Here is a 21,046-nt window from a genome sequence, read left to right as displayed (position 1 = left end):
ACGGTTGAGCTAGTGAATAACATGGTCAGCAACTATCCTGTATTTGTGTATGGTACATCACAAGAGCTAATGATGAAACAGTTCTGTTGCTAAGCTCACTGAGAAAAAACAGGCAGCAGGATGCTTGACACCCGAAACCTCTGCACTGGGTCTCGCCATGGGAGGGCAACGCACCGAGTGTGACTAATTGAGTGTTTGAGTGCTTTTCTGCCCTGTGGTTTCGAAGAATCTACTACGTAATAATCCTCTTAGACTTAACCGTATTCATATTGTTTTAATCCAAATCTCAAATATCATAAAACGATAAGAATGCAGCATTGATATGAACAACATCGGGATTGATGCCAGCTGCAATATTCATGTTAACTGTTTTGTTATTGCCGTTGTCCTTTGCAATCTTCCTGTTGTTTATTCTTCAAGTACGTTGTTTACTTTTCGTACTGGTCATTTAAAGCTGGCATGCTGTTAATGTTCCAATTAGTCTATATATATATATATATATATATATATATATATATAAATAGAAAATCGCGAGATTCGACAACCGAATTTCGTCCGACATCCGAAGCAAAAGATCTTGAATTTTTTGTTCGAATACTGAATTGTTTGAGAACCAGGACGTTCGAAAATCGAGGTTTCTCTGTATATGTATAAATAAGTCAATACAAAAATATTTAAAAATAAAAAAATGTATTAACAATTAATGTTTATATTGTTTTTTTTATTTCACATTTGTTTATTTATTTATTTATTTATTTATTTATTTATTTTGGATTTTGCCAGTTTCAGTCCATAATCTGTGTTCGTGCCTGCTGGTTTCTTACTTTTCTCTCTGCCCACAGTTTTGCCTGGTTAATTGGTGGGCGGAGACTATGAGTTGTACCTGTCTGCAATTAAGCGTGGGTAGTATTTAAGTGCAGCTCCAGGGAAAGGAAATTGCAAAGAATGTGAAAATGAGATTAATAGGAAGGTGGCACAAGCAGTCGGCGGGCGAATGAGGTAAGCTGGTTTTATAGACTCGGTTTAACAACATACTAGTTAGAATGGCAATGCACACGAGTGGTGATAACTGTGAACAAGAAGAAACAGTACAGCATGTTATGAAGCAATATAAGACACGCGAGATAAAAATGACAGCTAATTTGTGACCTCTGGAGAGAAAATGTGTCAAAGTTAAAGCCTTTAGAGAATAATTCAATATAATTAAAGTGTTTGAATGAACTCAATTGCACTTTTATTTACTTCCTCTGTAAATATAACCTCAGGTTACTTGTGCAATTCAATTACCGTATTTTCCTGACTATAAGGCACAGCGGACTATAAGGTGCACCTTCAATGAAGGGCCCATTTTAAAACTTTGTCTTTATATAAGGTGCACCGGACTATAAGGCGCACCATTAATGCAAATATAATTTGTAATGCAACGTCTCATATGAATTGCAACTCAAAGCGCTTTAAAGTTTAAAGAAAAAATATAAATTGGACCTCAAGCAAATTAAATCATTACTTAACTTTGTTTGATATTGTAGTTTACATTCCTCGCCAATATGTAGCAGAAATGCACCATCCATCCATCCATCTTTTTACGCTTATCCGGGGTCGGGTCAAAATGATGCAGAAATGCACCATTTTGTTGTTTACCAACTCCCCAAAATTCACAAGAGGAAGGAGGTTGCCAGTATTGTCTTGCAAGCCATTTTCCGTGTCGCCATAACTCTTGTTACCTCACTTTGTTTCCAGCTCGTCGATTCAAGAAGCATTTAAAGGTTTATTTTCCGTTAAGACAACCATATCAGTCCAGTAGCGATCGATTAAATGCCCTGTGAATACGGTGACCTGGATGAATGAGAATATCCAAAGGCGTCACAAAACAACATCACAGAAGTGCTTAATTTTGTCTCGCAGATGAGCAGATTTCCTCAGTTCATGCACATATCCTAGAATGGCTCGAGCCTGAGTGTTAGCCTAACGCTTCAGGTCAAGAGTTAGCTTAAATGCTACTAATTTATCCTTTCAGAAGAGATTGTATAATTTCGATTCTAACTTAACAAATATCATTTTACTGTTTGTGGATGGGGCATGCCAACATTCAAGATAGAGCTGCTCAATGTAAACTTCTTGAATGAACTGACAATGCCTGCTCTGTTGAGAGGCAATCAATTTGAAACCCTGACAATTAAGACTAGGCTCTGATCCCCAACAGCTCCCAGGTGTATGCCCCCGCGTTCTCTCCAACCAGCTTAGGACATTTCTTTGGAGAAACAAACAGAAGAATCCCAGGTATGAGCCAACTCAAGCAACAAAAAAATTCAGAACGTAACAATTTAAGATTCCACTATTATCCAAAAAGCAGCAATCATTGATGTGGTCCTGCACAAAATGTTATGATTTATCTTTAAATGAAACCAATTTTTCTTCTGTTGGTCGACAGCACAGGAAGAGGAGAAGATATCCCCAAAATAAAAATCGTGTCAATTTTGTATTTGACAACCTAATATAGATTTTGCAAATCTGGACCGTCACTATCAATTGGATTACAAACAAGCAGCATGAAAGAAAGCAGGATGGATGGGATTGTAAGGAAAGCAGTATCGATCCATATGCATTGTCTCGTTAATTTTGCTGGAGGTGTGGATTCCTTTTGATCAATATCTAGTGAATGCATCTTTATTCTTCTGTGTAACCTATTACTGTAGGTGAAATTCCAGGCCGGCTGTACAATTAGAGTTCTGGAACAGGAAAGGCCGATCGATAGAATAGATGCACGATCTGTGCGGTAGGAAGCAATAAGTAGTCAAAGGCACAGGGGCGTATTCTTCCATGGCTAAAGGGTAATCTGGGTGAGTGACTTCCCCTTAGTCAACGGCAAGCATGATTCCCCAAAGCCCGGTGATAATAAAATGAACTGGTCTCTGAAGACTGTGCTCAATATGGCTACCAGATCCAAGGTCATTTTCATTTAACTGATGCTATTTTAAATGAATTCTTTGACTTATTAGACACTGTTCAATAGCACTTTAATTTGCACACAAAAAAAATGAGAGGCAGCTATAGAAGACACATAAAAGAGAAATGAGAAAATAAAATGGAATTCATTTAAAGGTGAGTGAAGTTTAGGGTGCAGTGATAAATATGAATTATTTGTCACAAACCTGTTTTCAGTGAAAAGCACTTGGAAGAGGAACAAGTAAAGAAATTATGGCAGCAAACCTCAAGCTTGCCGGTAGTTATTTCCAGATATGTGGAGCATAAAAACTTAAAAGGCAGCAAGTTTTGTTTTGACGCCTTCTACAGAAAGATAACCTGTCCCAGATGATCTGTGGAATTTTCATAATCAAAATCAGATCACAAGTGTGTTTTGGGCTGGAACCATAGCAGCGCTAACTAAAAGAATTTGTCAAGATGCAAAATGCTACTGTAGAAAGAAAAAGACATCCTATTTTTTTTTTAACGACTATATTTTTGCATTTTTTAAGAAACTGACATCAAGCAGTCTCTGCTCTTTAAGTCGGAAAATAAAGTTCTTAATGGCACCAGAAATCCCCGTTTAGTTAGATGAATAGTATTTTGTGTCTAATGCAGCAATTAGATCCGATAATTCTAGGAAGGAACGTGTAAATTGCTGCAGTCTGTATTTATGTGCATGTCATTCAAGTCTTAAACAAATACACTTTCTATGCTGTGTTTTGATTAGTCGTCTTGACTGTGGAACAGCCACACTTGTACACATTGTCATCAGTCGCTGGAAAAGCTGCTGGCTCTATTTTTTGACTTGACTTGATATCCTTTTGGTGTCTGAATGGTTGCTTATAGTGCTTTAAAAGTTTCCAGCACTTGCCTTGAAGAAGTTATGATTGTTTGCAGGATTTCATCTTTATATAAGACCGTAAAGAAAATGTCAAGGTAACAGTGAGATACTCCTTATGTATTATTTATTTTATCATTTTTATATTTTCACAAGCTCGTAAAGAAAAAGTCAAGGTAACAGTGAGATTACTCCATATCATTTATTTTATATATATATATATGGATGCTGATTATATATATATATATATATATATATATATATATATATATATATCTATCAGCATCCAACCAGCCACAATTCTACAATGCAATATGATTTAAGGTCAATTTACTCAGTTCTAAGAGAAAGCACTATGCCAATCAGCGTGACTTCACTGTAGTCCCTCATGGCCTTGATTGTCATAATAATGACGATTGTAATAGAATAGCATAATCATTGGAATTTGAAAAAAAACAATGTCATGAGAGGTGATTAAGCTAATAGCTTCTTCATGGTTTGCTGTGCAGTGATGTAAATGTTTCCATGTCATCAGTATATTTCTGTGCTGAGTAGTGTTGACAAAACTGCAGTTGGAAAGTCAAATGACATGCGTGTGCTGCTGAAATCTTCTCGGGTATTTATTGATATCAGTTGGGTAGGGGCTGTTAGCATATTGCGCTGTCTTTTTCTGACAGTTTGGTTTACAAGTAAATGGGATGACTATAAATCACTAATAAATAACACGGGCAAAACTAAGATTATGTTTTTGAATAATGCCATCGCTATAAATCTCCCATGTTGCTGACCGTACGAGTCAAAAACTGTTCATTCTGGGTTTGTAAAATATTTCCAATTCAGATTACGTTGACATTGATGGATTATATCATCATCCTGTGAAAATGCAAAATGTCTGGGTAACAATTTGACATTACATAAATAGGTTGGTGCAAGAAGTGTAAAATATGTTGTAGAGCGTTCCATCTACTTTGAGAAACGGAAGACAAACTTTGGTACATCACAGAATAGTTGTGCATCCTGCTGCCTTGAAAAAGACGATTATTCATTGTGAGGCTTTGTGTGAGGTTTTTTTTGTAGTTTTTTTTTTTTTTTTTTTCTCTTTTCTCTCACTTCTCTCTCAGTGTGAATGTGCTCTTACTGCAAGAAAATGATGACTGTTGGTCATTTGTATATGGATTTCACTGCTACGTTTGAGAAGTTGCAGCTCTCAAGTATCCACTGCAGCATGAAAAGCAATAAATGGCAGCGCTCACTGTTAAAGTCCACTTTCGACCTGTGGGCTTGGTGCTTTATATGTAAATGAGAGTGCCTTGGAACTAGTATATTCTGTATGCACGCGCACAAATTCTTTGAGATACCCTCTGCCGTTAGTTCTTCCTCACGCACAATCATACAATGTCCATGTGAGTGTAGCTGTCATGAAGATCAAAACAAAGAACTCAATTTGATTCCATTATGATGGATGCATCATTCTCATGTGATGCAGCAACGTTTCTCTTTATCTCCACTCAACAATGACTCTCAAACAATTGTGTAAACACTCTCACTGCTACTATCCAGCATTGGGTCATTTGAAAGTGCAAGGCTTTTCTTTGTTTGTGCTTGTTTATAGCAGCCTTTTTTGATTCTCGCTTCCAATTCTCGGATTTAAAGAAAGAACATTGACCTTGTTTCTTTGTAGCTGAGAGCTGAAGGTAGTAGCTTTCTTTTGCCAGAGATAATGGAATTCCAGTAAACAGTAAATTTACACTCTAGCTTTTTATGCATGATTCAGATTTTTTTTCTTATTTATTTATTTATTTATTTTTGTGTGCTTGATTTGCTCATTTTTATTTCAAGTAAAATAAAATGAAAAAATCTGAAAAGATTTTATTTATTTTATTTATTTATTTTTATTTAAATGAATGTATCCCTGGTTTGTCATTTGGAGCTAAAATTAAAACACACTTGTGGCGGTAATCATTTAGATGAGCACTACGTGGAGGTCATGCAATCCTCCAAAATGTCAAGATGCAGGATGATGGTTTGACATTTGAGTCTTTAAGTATTTGACATGTTAACCATTCCACCTGAGTAGGTTAATTGTATAAATATAACAAATCATGACCACACACTTAAGCCATGGAAGTTATTTTTTCCTGATTGTGGTATGTTAGATATTCAGGACGACTACTCACAATTGCTTAGGGCGACTAAACACCTTCACCACAAAGATCAAATGGCTTCATTCCTTTTCCATTGATACACTGAGAAGTAAACTTTAATGAAGCATTCTGATGCTAAAATAGTTTTTTAATAGAACCATTGGGTTGTTGTAATGCTGCACAGCTGCTCAGCATGTGTGGTAGTTTTTTTCCAGCCTGCCAGAGACTCATTAAAACAATGTCTCCTTATAACAAAATAATTGGGTCTGGAAAAAAGTATTCAGACACTGCAGGCGTACAATGGAATTCTTTGTAAAACGTTTGTGCCAGCTTGCATCAGGTCTTTAGGAACTTACAGGAAACCCCAATCACGGAAAAGGAAAGACGACTTTTTCCACATCTCAAGTCAATAAATTATTACCTGTTGACTATTTTATACGCATAAAATAAATCAATTTTAATTTAGTGGCATTGTAGAAAACAAGTTTCGATTTTTGTGCGATTAGTGAGGGATCATTTTTAACTCAGCCCAGTCAAAAAAAAAAGGCAGTACAAAGAAAACGAATGGCTAGATGGAGTTTGAGTACATTGAGACAGCAAAAACCAAATGGTAAATTATTTATGAGTCTTTTAGCGTATCCAATTGTAATGTATTCTATTAATTACCATTTGAGCCATTACCTCTCTGCTTATCATATTTTGAACCAATCCTTATTTGCAAAGTAGTATGGATGAATTATTGATCATCTTTCTTTCGGGTAATTATAATGACTGAAATGTTATTTTGGTGAGAGTTCCCATTTACATAAATAAGCACCTGATCCAGGGCTAATCTAAAAGATGTGTGTGCGTGCACGTGTGTGTGTGAGCCGTGTGGGACTGTGATTGGAAGAGCTTTAGACGGTAGTCTTTCAATTATTGAAGCTAAACAACACATTTCCATCACACTTACCATTCTGATCATTAAAAACCTTATGGTGAAAAGTGCCCTAAGCAAAACAGAGGACAGTGATTCACTCATAAATTTTACATTATCTCTCATGGGTTTTCTTTTTTAATTAAAGTTTTAGTGTCATAGTTTATCAAGGGAAGTGTTTTGCTGTTGTCGTAAACGTCCATACAGTCCGTTTTTGTCTCAAGGGCTAACGATTTAGTAGAGATTTGTTTGCAGGAAAAAAAGAAAAAAAAAATGTAAGACAACAGCTTTATAAATATAAAGCAAGCCATCCAATATCCAACTCAATCATAACTGAAAGTGACTTTGAGAGCAAACAAACAAACAGAACTTAAGTGAATCAGTTTGGCAAAGGGAGGCATGTGGCAGGCTAGCAGGTGATGGATGGCGACGCTTAGGAACCGTGACTTTTGGGTAAGTGACAATGACACGCATAAAGGCCACCATTACCCGTTTTAAAATGCAGTTAAAATCCTTATCGACCTGCCCGTCTCACTTGCCAATACGCCAGAGCATCACCTCAGCTGCGGTTGAATGGCAGGCGGGGTATGATTTGCATTGAGATGCAACTTGTCGCCTCCCTTCAACACAAACACTTACACTTCAACATAATCATGCAAGAAGCATTCGGCTTGAAAGTGAAATAGTAGCGCAGGTGTAACAGTCATCTGTGTGTGACTGCGCCGGGATTACTAAACTGTTTCGAACGTTCAGCACATCTGCAATTTAAAAGTAAGCAGAAAGTGAAATCAGCACCTGACATCAATTTGAAAAAGAATGCTTTGCTCTTTGGAGAATCGAGGCCAAGGTGGGCTCATCTATAAGTACTTCGGCTTTGGAGATTTAGCACAGGTTCAAGTTCTGCTGAAGACCAATGTGTTGTAAAAATGTTTTGCTGGCTAGTAGATTGAGCAGAATAAAATAGAAATACGTCCACGGCCATTTGCAAATAACTCTCAAACAAATCGGACCTCAAAATCTTTTCTGTTGTTGAGCATGTTTGAATATATTCCGTAATATTTTTCGAATCAAGAATCAGTATGTCGCATGTTTTTGTTAGTTTGCTTGTTTCGTTCAAAGTTGAACTTTGCTTGCATGGAGAATGTTGTGAATACTGTGGATGTCTGATTTTAGAATGTTTTACCGTTCCAACACGGTGAACTCGATTTTGTGTTTAAGTTAGAACAAATCTGAGTCTGTATCTAACTTATGCAAAGTTGAACATTTATAATTGAAAACACGTTTATGCTACCAAGATACAGAAGTACTGTATTGGCATCTTGGTGCCAAGAAACTGTTGAATTAAGTTGAGAAGCTTCATGTATCTCTTTAACATCTTACGTCAAGTGAGCAACAGAGTGTTAAGGAGTGTTTTGCCGCCATCTTGTGGCATGTATAGGCAATTTCAGTGGTGTCAGTTACTTGCTACTAATATTTGTTTAATATTTACATTGTATATTATGCATTATTATGCATTAGCCGGTGTTACAGATGTTCAAGACAACTGAGAGATATACTTGAAGGTTGATTTAGGGGCAAATATCTGGGGAGCAAAATAGCATCGGGGAGCTTTAACAGGCTTCCTCGGAGTTGGACAAAGCAAGGAGACCTCAGGCGGACGGCCTCGAGGTTGGAGGTGACAGCCTGGTGGAATATCCCAAGCGAATATTTGAGACCTTGAGGGTGGCGATGCGAGCAATCTCAGGTGGACGGCCTGAGGGCAGGACTGACAAGGAGAAAAGAAGTAGTGCCAGCTGTGAATCATGAAGTGCAGTAGAGGGCAACTGGGATGGCTGCATTGCAACGACGGGGAGGATATCGAAGCCTGGCCCGATAAGTCGCGTAATATCACAAAAGATGTTTTATGGACTATGGAGATGATATATTTGCATTTCTGTCTCAAAATAAAACACACTTATCATGAATACATTGTATTGTATAAATATACAAGGGAAACATAACCCCGTAGCTGCTTTTTACAAACTAAAAAAAACAAAATAGTGCCCTGAGGTAACTGATGTAAAGCCCCCCATGCTCCTTGCTTCTCACTGACTGAAAACTGCATTTGCAGGGTTATTCCAAAGGCTTGCATTTAACAGTACAGTAGATGAAATGGATAAAGACTATGAATAGGGATCCCAATCCCCGCGAGCAAGAGCACGACACAAAATGCAAGCGCTCAGAGAAAATCCATAAATGCAAATGTTGTTTTGGATTCGCCGCGGTGGCTGCAGGACACGAGGAACTTCATCGTGTACCTCGGCGAGCTCATCAGTTCATGAAGAGCCGAGTGGGCGCCGCATTGATTCGTGGCAAATGCCTGGATGTTGATTTGCTTATTCTAGGGCTTTTTTTTTTTTTTTTGATTGTCACATCTTCTTGCTAATGCAAATCCCACCATTATTCTGCACAACAAGCGAGAATTAACATACCCTAAGAAGGAAGACGGAAATCGATATTCTAATGCTGTTTTACATTTCAGTTTTTATTTGGGCCCAGAATAGGACAAAGGAAATTATACTGTATTTTAAACTTTCTTTTGTGATTTAAAAAAAATAATAAAAAATAACCAAAATAATATCTTATAATCAGATCAGGTGTGAATACACCGACTTAGAGCTATAAACCCAAAGTAATCAATTCTAGATTTCCCTAGTGCCTCTTATCACGCCATGCAGTGTTAGTGATGGATGACCATGATTGCACAGATATTTGCTTCTTTATCAAACTGTTTGTTTAAATCTAAACTTTCTCATATACCTTGCCATCATCAGTATCATCGTTACACAGATTGCTTTAATCAAAGTAATCACATGTACATGTGGAAAATGTTCTTTTGTGGTGTAGTACCAAAAACAGGCATTAATGGATGATTATAATGTTGGTTAATGCATCACAGACGATCGTAATAATCCCGGATAAAATGCAAAGCAGCCTTTTGGATGACATCATTATTTTCACCTGTAATTTCACATGTTCTTTTTAGTTTGGCCTAACAACTTATTTGTAAACATCTTTCAATTTGGGAGTGTTTATCACACACAAACAGGGTGTCAGACCAAGATGCTCTCATAATTGTTTGAAAATGTTTTTATTTTGTTGCAATGAGTAGCCAATCTGCGGTATTGCTGCCAGAGCTGGATGGGCTTCATCAATTCAATTAAAATCTCTGGCTCCATTTCTACGATCTCTGTCCTGATTGCAGCCAGATGTCAACGTTGCTAGGTGACAACATGTGGCGCTTAGCGAGAGTGGAAACAATTGAGAATTTTCCTTATCTATCATTTCAGATAATGGAAACTTCATTTTATTTTATTTTTAAATTACTTTACATAACTTTTATTCTGAACGGCAAATAAACAGTTATTTGTTCGTAAGCTAAAAGTAGCTCTAAGAATTTGTATTGAGGATGAATTGAATCTAGTGAGGCGCTGATTCATGCAAAAGCCTTTATTTGATGTAATTCCCCTCCTCTACACATCAATAGATAACATAAACCAATTCTACTCTTCATGAATGCTAATGTCTCGGTGGAGGGCAATGGATGTTTTTTTTTTTTTTGTGTGCGTGTGTGTTCATGAATCATTTATACCGGTGGACCAAACTTGACGGTGTTGTACTTTGAATGTATGAATCTGGTGCTACATTTAAGATAACATGCTGTAAGGCAAGGGGTTAGCTACTGTATAAAAACATATTTATGAGTAGAAAAACATTGGATTTTTTTTTTGAGAGGCTTTGAAGTGGAGTTTATTTAAATCAAGGTTGATATCAACATTTGTTTCTGCATGATACCGACGCATATGCCAGACAAGGTTAGCCAATAGCAGTACACAGTTTGTCATCTGAAATGTCTCTTTTTTGTTTTTTTTTTCATGATGAATAATGGAAATTTTTATATTGTTGTATAAAACAACAAAAAGCATTTATCGCTGCCAAGCATCAGAGTGATCGTTATTATTTTCACCAGTGTATCGGTTTGTTTGTTGTTGTTAGTTGGCATGATTACCCAAACGCTACACTGACAATTTCCGTGACATTTTGTGGATAGGTGGCACATGTGAAGAGCAAACAGCCGTTATATTCGGGCCCCATTTGGAAAACATTTTCCCTCATCGCTATTTGTTCTCAATAGATCTGAGCTCTTTCCCCATTTTACTAGATTTATTTGGCAGGAAAGACTGTCATGGAATTAGTTTCTAATGCATACTGAAGCAATGAATGCTGAACAGGTGTTGCTGAAATGAAGTCAGACAGATTCGATTTATATTTAGCATCCTCCTGCCACGGATGTTGTTGCTTTAGACGTCCGATTATCATCCCGCCTGCAGGAAACCGACAACATTACAACTGTTATCATTATAAAACATTATAGTTCTAATCAAGACTCTTGTGAAATGATTCACCGCAAATAAATGATTACATCTGACAATGCTTTAAGTGTATCAAACTGCGTGTAAAGAGATAAATAACATATGGTTGAAAAATACCTCTTTGGAAATGTGCGATAATGTTTCCACAGATGCCGACAGATAGACTGACTTGTTATTTTGGCAGCTTGTGGTCTGCTGCCATCAGGTACCATTGATGAGGTCATTCTGGAAATATGAGCTCGGGTTCTGGTCCTCATCTGTAGAGTTAGCATGTTTTATTGTGCTGCTGTTTTTTTTCAAACTTTTCCTGTGCCAGGATTAATTATAATTTCCCCGGATTTTATTGGCCGTGCTCTTGCGTCATTGTTAGCTAATCAGTCTCTTTTTTTTTTTTTTATTGTCTAATTAGCTCCGCCTACAATTTTTACTGCATCAACTAGATTGGAGTCTGCTTGTGTGGGCTCTGCTGCTCATTCTTTTTGGATCACTGTCAGTTTTGTTGCTTTTCTTTTGTTGCATTTGGCTTCACCTTTCTCCGTTATTTTCATCTCTTACTGTGTTATTCAGGTCTATTTTGCTCTGCTGGATACCATCATTTGTCAGACTTGCTAACATCTGTCTCCACAAGGTGTACTGTGACTAGTTTCTAGAAATGTGCCTTCAAGACAGCAGTGAAAAATTTGTGGTCGCAACCACTGAACAAACCGCAGACAAATTCCATCGACAAACGTATATTGTTAAAAAAAAAATACAAGATCGACTTCAAGTGAGGTAGTTGACCCTTTATTCATCCATAGTGTAATGTATTTTGGATTATTTTCAGGATTAAGTTACCCCAAAAAAATGTTTGGACTAAAATAATTCAAGTCTAATTCGTGCTTTTGCATTAAACTATCATTTTAAGTGGTTTCAAGAAAAAAGTAAACACACACAAAAAGAAACCTCAAACCAAAAAGCAGATTTCATTGCATTCCTTCACACATCCAATCCCACAACCACAGATTCATATAAGGCTGCTTTTTAAACCATCTGGTGTCACGTTATATAACACAAACAGCACTCTTCCTCATCCGTCCTTCTCGAAAAATGCATTAACCACCAACTCCATTCATTTCCACTCCTTGCTTGTGATTTAGTCAAGTTCCGTGCAAGGTTAAGCAGTTACATCTGACAGCAAGTCTTCCATATTAACGACCTAAATAGAATCACACAAAATGACCGCAAGTATACATGGAAGTTGCACGGATCAATCAATATTGATCAGCCGATGCCTTGATGTATCGTAACATCTCACACCTGAGACCTTGGCCGACTTGAGTGATGAGCGCATCCGGAAACAGTGCTGTCACTAAAACAATTTCCCTCTGAAATATATAGGAAGGAATTGGGACACACAAACACACAATGCCGTTCCCTCATTCTCCCTCTACACAAAGACGCGACAACGTGGCTTTTTTTTTCTCTCTTGCAACAGTAAATGAATATGGACTGAAAATCTGCATGGTTCTTTCAATAACATTGCTGCCAAAATATCTCTTCAACCATTATAAGCAGCTCCACCTCAGGCAATACACAAGCTAATGCATAGCGCAAGAAACCAAACGGAAACATTACTTTACATCACTATAGCCCTTGTCATGAATGAATAAACATGAGAGGGTACATAAATGAAATGTTTACTCATAAATTCCAGCTTTACTCTGATTTTCTCTCTGACATGTCAATTTAACTGGGTGGCTTTTATTTAAATCAAATGAGAAGGGAGGAGAAATTGAGAGTAAACAGACACACATCTGGTTATTTTGCACGTGCTCACATAAACGCACATACTTTTAAGGACAAGGGGTGGGAATTAAGGCAGGCTGCTTGCCCATCATGCTCCGGGCTATTTCAGGAGGCTATTTCAGGTTTTCCGTCTTCTTCCCGTGTCTCTTCTCACCATCTGAATGCAGCTGTGGGAGGGTACGGGATTATTTATAACGCTGCATCCTACCAAATTCTTTCTTTTTTTATACTCCCTCGACTTGTACCTCACTTTGCAGTTTAGCACTTTAAATGAAGCAAAACTGCCTGTCAGATTTGAGTATTAAAGTTGCAAGAATAACCTGAACAGGATACAGCTTGTTCTGTTACATTTATACAGTGTCACACTTGGTGTGTATAACCCTGAGGGGCTTTTGCGCAAAGAATTATTTTTATCTTCCTTGAAGGGAAACAAACTGCTTTCGAAAAAAAAAAAAAAGCCATGTGATGTATACGAAGAAAATGTTGTCAAATGATTCATTAGTTTGAAGAACTGCTGCTATCAGTTTTTGACGGAATCCTAATCTCCAATCAGTGATATAATGAAATGACGCATCATCAAAGTCTTAGAAGAAAACAATATTCCAAATGTCAAAACAGTATATTTAGAATCAAATTATATTGAGGAAATATTGTACAACAAAACCATCTGCGACAAATTGTGCCAAATGAATATTAAGAGAAACACTCAGTATGCAGCGGGGGGGGGAAAAAAAAAAAGTATAATGCTGACATCTGTTTTTAAGTCCCAATGACAAAGTCACACCATCTGATAAACAGCTGAAAATGAAATATCACACCTCTGTTGCCCTTACTGTAAAGTAATTACATCAGGTAGCTGGAATTGATTTATATGATGATACATTGCAAAGAGCTGACCAAGAAGATCCAAAAAAAAAAACATGTTTTTGCCTTGGTGCTTTGTTTCACAGGTGTTGTGTATGCAGATGGTGTTTGATTATTTTCTCTTCACACCTTGAATTAAAATGCATCCCAAAGGTCTGATGTAACATTTACTTTTATCATATGGAATGCAGTGTTTGCAATATGTACATAAAAAGATGCTAGTAGCTTAACTGCTGACTGTGACTGTTTGGAATATTACCGTACGTACACAAATATATGAAGACGCTGAATTTTTCTCGGTACGGAGCAACACGCTATTCCCTCATCGATTTCAGTCACATCTCCTCATGGGCAATAACATGTCCCAAATCACAGACACAGTTTGGTGGCAGCACCTGGCAGCTGACGGTGAGGCCGCAGCTGCTTTATGGAACACCGCCACTTCTTCACAACCCCCCCACCCAAACCCTCAGGGGGCATCATGACAAGCTGACCAGAACAGGACATATTGATCAGTAGCTAAGAGTAGAACAGAGCCACCTCAGACTTTCCAACCTGGAGGGGGAGGACAGAACTGGCACTTCTCCCCAGTGAGTGTTGAAGAACTCCAGTGGGGTCTTTTGTCTCTACTCTGACAGAGCCCCTCTGTGACTCATTACGGTCAGCCTTGCCTGTCCGCCAAATGGACGTTTTTAGCCCGTGTTTTTTTTTTTTTCCCCAGTGTTTCTGACAACTCTTCATCCAAAAGTACCTATGAAGGTTTGAGGGAGACTTTTGAAGAGAGCACTGTCTGCAATCACCCTAACATCCTTCAGTCTGTTTATATCGAACAACTTTTTTTTTTACCCTTGGTGAGCATTGCTGGGTCAGGTGTGAACACTAATCCGACTGTGACTAAATCTGCCGGTTCAAACTTAGTCTGAGATAGTTTTGCTGAGAGAGAGAGAGAGAGAGGAGTCAGACTTTGATCTGTTCCGAGGAATCAATTGATGGTGAAGTAACTAAAGGTCTTAAAAAGCTATGGCTGCAAACATACTCAACATCTTCCATTTAGTGTGTAGGCTGTCAGCGTGTCATCTTTTAACTGCAGGAAGACTATTTTTTGCTCAAGACGTCCATACACAGTCATTTCTCTGTTTATATGTGAGACATGGCACTGATCAGCAAGAGCAATTTTTTTTTTAACCTTTGATTGGCTTGCCAGTATTTAAATCAAATGTATCAGCACAGACAATGAGCACATGTTTGAAATATAACATCAGACATGTTATCATTTGAGTTTGATTACTTACAACGGTGAATGATGGAAACTCATTTGTAGCCACGGGGAGGTGGGATGTCCCCCAAGAGCACCACGCTTCAGTAATTGTTACCCTCGGATAGTTGCCAAGAGGTTGAACCATGTGCCAGTTTAACCGTGTGGGGTTTGTCTCTCACTTGTACACCACCTCATACTGAGGCATACACTGGCACCGGCTCCGACCATCTGTGAACGATACACCCCCAATTATTCCGGCACAGGAAAAGGGTAAGGTAACAAGTGTTAAGAGAAGTGACACAGAACAAAGCGTTTTGCATTCCAGGAATACACTAATGTATACACACACACACTCACATATATCTAAAATTTTAAAATTATATATATATAAATATATAATAAATATATGTATAAATAAAAACATTTATATAATATAAAATATATATTTATTTATTATATTATATATATTATTTATTTATTATATTTATTTATTTTAAATATTTATTTATTTATTTATTTATTTATATGCAATCGGTCCCTTTTCTTTGAGCCCACCAGATTCATGTGAATTTGCTAAATGCCTCAGGGCATTTCAATCCCAGATCCCAGTTGAAGTATTTTTTCAGACTCATTGTCAATTCAGAGAAGCTGAATATCTGTCAATTCTAGTCAGTATGAAAACGTGACCTTACTAGATACAGCTGGTTGACTACCAACACGCTTGAGCCACAGTAGACAGACTGCACCCAAAGCGCTCGAGGGAAAGTCAAAGGTAACCTCGATATTCCCTGATGTGCACACTCGCACAAACACATTTCATGTTCTCCCTTCAACCTCATGTCCCCATCTCACACGTTACACCAAAAAAAATCCTTTTAAAGAAACCACACCTGCTTATCAAAGCTGTGGTTTGAAAGCTTCTGATCAGTGGTGCAGATGGATGGCCACAGAGAAATGGCGAGCTTGACTGTGGAGCAGAGGGGTGCACAGAGAGATGGGCAGTGATGAGCATCTCTCTGATGTACCCCCCCACACCCCCCACATGAAGGAATACCCAGATTCTTGGTGACATGGTGACAGAGCAAGGTTTTCTTGTTCTGTAAAGACTTCATTTGTCATTTTGACACACTCTTCCAGAGACTGCTGCTCCTAATTATGCACATATATGCAGTAAACGATTGTGTATGGCTCCATAACTCAGAGGCATACCACCGAAAGTGACTTCACATTTGCAAATTTGTGTGTGTGTGTGTGTGAGTGTGTGTGTGTGTTTTATTAGATTATATTTATGTACTTAAATGTAGAATTCCAAAGTGTACTAACCCATACCAATGTGACAGCACTTTTTTCTCAGTTGGATAAATCCATGGATTTGACAGACAGAAGAAGTGTATTCACTCAACCAAACACATTTAATCAAGTTAGGTTTGTGTGATTTGCAAAAGAACGAATCTTAGCTGACTGGATCTTTGATTTTAACAGTGCTGTGTTCAAATCAACTCCATGAGTGAACAGAGAATTGAAGCAACCAGGTGTGCAACTGACACCTGACATTTTACACAAGAATGAAGACACAATGACAAACATCATCAAATGTGCTAATTGCCTTGCGTTGCATTGGGTAACCTTTAGCAACAATAATTGAAAGTTTGTGACTTCACTCATGTGGAAGTCGAGTGCAAGACCCCAGCGGTGTTGCTTGACGCTATATAAACAACAAATGATTTTGTTGTGTTTGGGTGAGATAGTTTTATCTTGTGTGAGGGAGAGCAAAGACATGAATAAGACCTGCATACACACCAGATACTGAATTATTTGCTCGTTTCCACTTTAACAGCAGACTATAAAAAGTTCCCGACTCTCTCGTCTGTCCTTTCATCAGCATATTTGATCAACAACACTTTAATCTTTTAAGTCAATCAGTGTTATTATTGTCAGCATATTCATTCTCAGCTTTCAAACATCTGTTCAAATAGCTCGAAGGCTTCAAATCTACATGTCATTCTATAAACCCCCTATGCAGAACTGATTTTTTTTTAATTCATCCATAGAAAATCGTATCTAAACCAGAATGATGAGCAACTCATAACACAGGGAAGCGTGTGAGATGGCAGCTGAGATATCCCAGTATGAATAATAAAACATAGCATCAGGCAGTCATAGTACCGTATTTTTCGGACTATAAGGCGCACCTAAAAACCCCAAATTTTCTCAAAAGCTGACAGTGTGCCTTATAGTCCGGTGCGCCTTATGTATGGAATAAATTCCAAAATTTAAACTGGCCCAAAGAATTGTGTTGTGAAATCAATCATAAGTGGCCCGCTGAAGACGATGAATCATGAATCAAAAAGACTATGGAACATTATTTTGTGATTATAAAGTAATTTGTTGCCTCTGAAGTTGAAATAAAAAAGATAAAATGGAGAATGATTTGATTTGGATTAAAAATCTGACATGATCCATTAATGGAGCGCCTTATAGTCCGGTGCGCCTTATATAAGGACAAAGTTTGAAAATGGGCCATTCACTGAAGGTACGCCTTATAGTCTGGTGCGCCTTATACTCCAGGAAATACAGTAAGCCCATAAAAAGAACATTTTTGACAATCGGGATGTAAACACTATTTACTATTTTGAAGTTTCCATGTCGCATCTGAGAATTTTGCAATTGAAATAGTGAAAAAATCCAACATGAAAAATTATCACAATGTGGTACGCTTTAGAACACATGACTAGCTCATCCCTTATCCCACAATAGATGAGACCTTCTGGATGTGTGTTGTGTTTTAAAGTCTGTGGTGCGCCAATGTTGCCCGCAGTGGCTAATAACTAAAGTTAAATGTGTGTTTTTATTTCGCATGTTTCTTCACTCGCTCGCACTTGTGACAATGTTGTCACGTACTGCTTATAATATGATAGTGTAGTTGTAAAAAGAAGACCCTGGGGTATTCCTTATTTGAGGTTTGCTGCTGCCAATGTTGGAGCAGATGAGGATAATGTCTGCAAAGTTTTTGTGCCGCATTTATTTTACATTGGAGTGTAGGGAATAAACTTTATTACTCTTCCTTCCAAGAAATAGAGGACATTACATGCATCAGGTCTTTTCAAACTGTCTGATAACAAGCTGTACTTGTATATACAGAATATAGTCAATAAAGTGTTAGTACTTCTGAGATTCCATCCACTTTTGGAAAAAATCTAAGTGAAAACTTTGTGTCAAGTGACCCTCAAGCCAAAATGATCATGTACAGCTCGCGGCGAGGTACCAAAATCATTTTTAGCTATCTGCTAGCCCGATTTGCTAAAATACAATAAAACCTTTTTGTTTGTTTGAACAAGTTACCTACAAATGATTGTAAAATTCCACATGAACACAAAAGTCCTCAAAACAAGTCCTCTATCCATCTCGCTCTCTCCCCAGCGGCTGCGGAATCTACGTCGTCTGTCATCCTGCAGATCTCCGGCAACCCAAAGATGAAACAATAATTACCCACATATTGGAGTTGCATGCCACATATCAAATAATATAGATTTTGCTTGTGGGCTGCCATCAAATATTGGCATCATCATCAAGCCCATTCCCTGAGCATTTCATTGACTGGCTCAACTCAGAAATAGCCCCCCAAATCCAATTACATTAACATGATGGAGCATAAGGTTAAAGATTTAATCACATTTGATCAAATTATCCCTCCATTGAATGTCCTGCCTTTGTATAAAAGACTACGAGGCCGCATGCCAATTTCTATAACTGTGGCTATTGTTAAAATCTGTCTCATCTTAAGTAAAAAATGTCCACTATTTGAGAAAATCCATTTTATCATATTGCCAGTAATGGAACTAAAAGCAACGGCGGACTCGTCAAGGTTGTTTGGCGCCTATCTTCTTGCAATTTTAGCTACATCAAAGTCCGGACAATTTGGATGGGATAAAAAATTGGCTCAACATGGTAGACAAAAAGGCTGTGAATGCAAACACCAAATAATTTTGTGCCACACACGTCAAAGGCAGGACTCTTTTTCTTTTTATTTTTAAATCCATATGGGGGAGGCAGATTTAAAACTCATTTAAGATCCTCAATAGCGGTTTCTAAATTGCGTGCGGTCGAATAGATCGTACGTGCTTTTTGTCAACAGATGTAAAAATGGTGAAGATCACGTTTCGAGTCAGGCTTGACTGTTTTATATTGTTGTGACCTTTTCATTTGCCATGGCCTTGCTTTTCTTATTTGCGCATGGTAAAATATCAACATATTGTTTCGGTATGTCACCCTATGCGTGGGAGTGAATAAGACAGTATATGAATAGAGTAAGTGTTGATCTCACTGGCATCATTAAAACTGTGGAGATATAAACAGTCTTCTGGGAGTGAGTGTAAGAATAGCAGACATTAAGGAATTCAGCAGTCACAGTTAACTCTTGCATATTTGCCTTTTAGTGCCTGCAAATTTGAATATTTGGGGATTTATCTTTTATTTTTTTTGCATTTTTCAGGTTTTTTTGTAGAAAATCAATCCTAGTTTTCTTTTTTAATCAACAATTTATTTATCTTTATATATATATATATATATATATATATATATATATATATATATATATATATATATATATATATATATATATATATATATTATAATATGTATTATAATATATTATATATATTTAGATAGATAGAGAGAGAGAGAGAGAGAGAGGTTTTTTTATATTATATATATTTCTGCCTTTGTAAGACAAATAAACTCTGAGTGTTAGGTGAGCTTCACGTGACGCACCATCTCCATCTGTGCTGGAGTTCAGAGTCCCACAGCAAATCATAGTTTAATTCTTTGTTTTAATTTTTAGTAATTCTGTACTGATCCTTATAATCGAGGACACGTGTTGTCATCTTTATCACACTGTGGGAGAAAAAAAAACAATGGAAAAATTGGTCACGTAAAAGATTACTAACCATCTTCAATGTCTGTCTAACCACCTTCACTTTGTTTGTATTTCTATATATTGGCAGAAAATAAAACGTGGGGTAAGCTATTCCATTCACCAATAATGATCTTTGCATCATGCAGCACTGAAATGTGGAGGGAGCGTTACAGAGAACACATTCTTCTGCCAAGTCTCATAACCATGAATATTATAGTGCTCTAAATATACAGTATGCTTATGCATATATTGGCTCATGCTTTGGAATTCTTTGGATCCTGAAGCCATACCGCTAACATTTGGAGACGTAATTTTTCTCACCAGCAGCTTGAATCATCCAAATCAATTTCTTTGCACCCCATCGGGACACCATACTGAGGTCCTTCTAATTTATTTACTCTTGCCAATCACAATTAGCTGAAATCACCATACTATCTTTATATACCTCAACACAAAATTCCACTTTAAATAAATGTATTTAACAGCTGTTTGGTTGGCTGGTAGCTATTGAAATTCTGTGTGCCGTGGATTTAACTTTAAGGGCACAATGTCACTGAGTCATTCTGGTGCAATGCCAAAAAAGCAGACAAAATTCCACCAAAAGCAGCTGTGTTTTTGTAAGCTCCTTTGACCTTGATTTTACTTTAAGAGAGAAAATGATTTATTCGACAACCTCTTTGGTCTTCCTGTTCAGAAAGTGTGATCTGTCCTAAATAGAAAAGGTCCGTAGTCAAGTGTCTCTCTGAATTTTTCTTCTTCATCAATAAGGTAATTTGGGCAGTATATTTCCAGTTCAGCGGGGACAGCAGCATATAAAACAAGGTCAGTGAAGACAAGCTTAGATGATATAAAAGTGGAAGACTTTTTTTTTTTTTATCTTCCAGTCAGAATTTGAGCAGCCACTTATGAAATCTAATCACGCTTTGTCTTCTCAAACATGAAATCAT

The 21,046-nt window shown here is 37.4% G+C and overlaps 1 long non-coding RNA gene across 1 annotated transcript; it reads left to right on the top strand.

The window, feature by feature from the left end:
- Positions 1-876: 876 nt before the first annotated feature.
- On the top strand, positions 877-19,638 carry LOC147042617 (uncharacterized). The gene is made up of 3 exons (XR_015068960.1): positions 877-999; positions 2,204-2,280; positions 18,605-19,638. It is a non-coding gene; the product is annotated as an uncharacterized LOC147042617 (long non-coding RNA).
- Positions 19,639-21,046: the final 1,408 nt, after the last annotated feature.

This window comes from Syngnathus leptorhynchus, chromosome 18 (assembly GCF_054491065.1).
Source record: "Syngnathus leptorhynchus isolate UIUO chromosome 18, UIUO_Slep, whole genome shotgun sequence".
Taxonomy (NCBI): domain Eukaryota; kingdom Metazoa; phylum Chordata; class Actinopteri; order Syngnathiformes; family Syngnathidae; genus Syngnathus; species Syngnathus leptorhynchus.
This window is presented reverse-complemented; position numbering and strand designations above follow the sequence as displayed.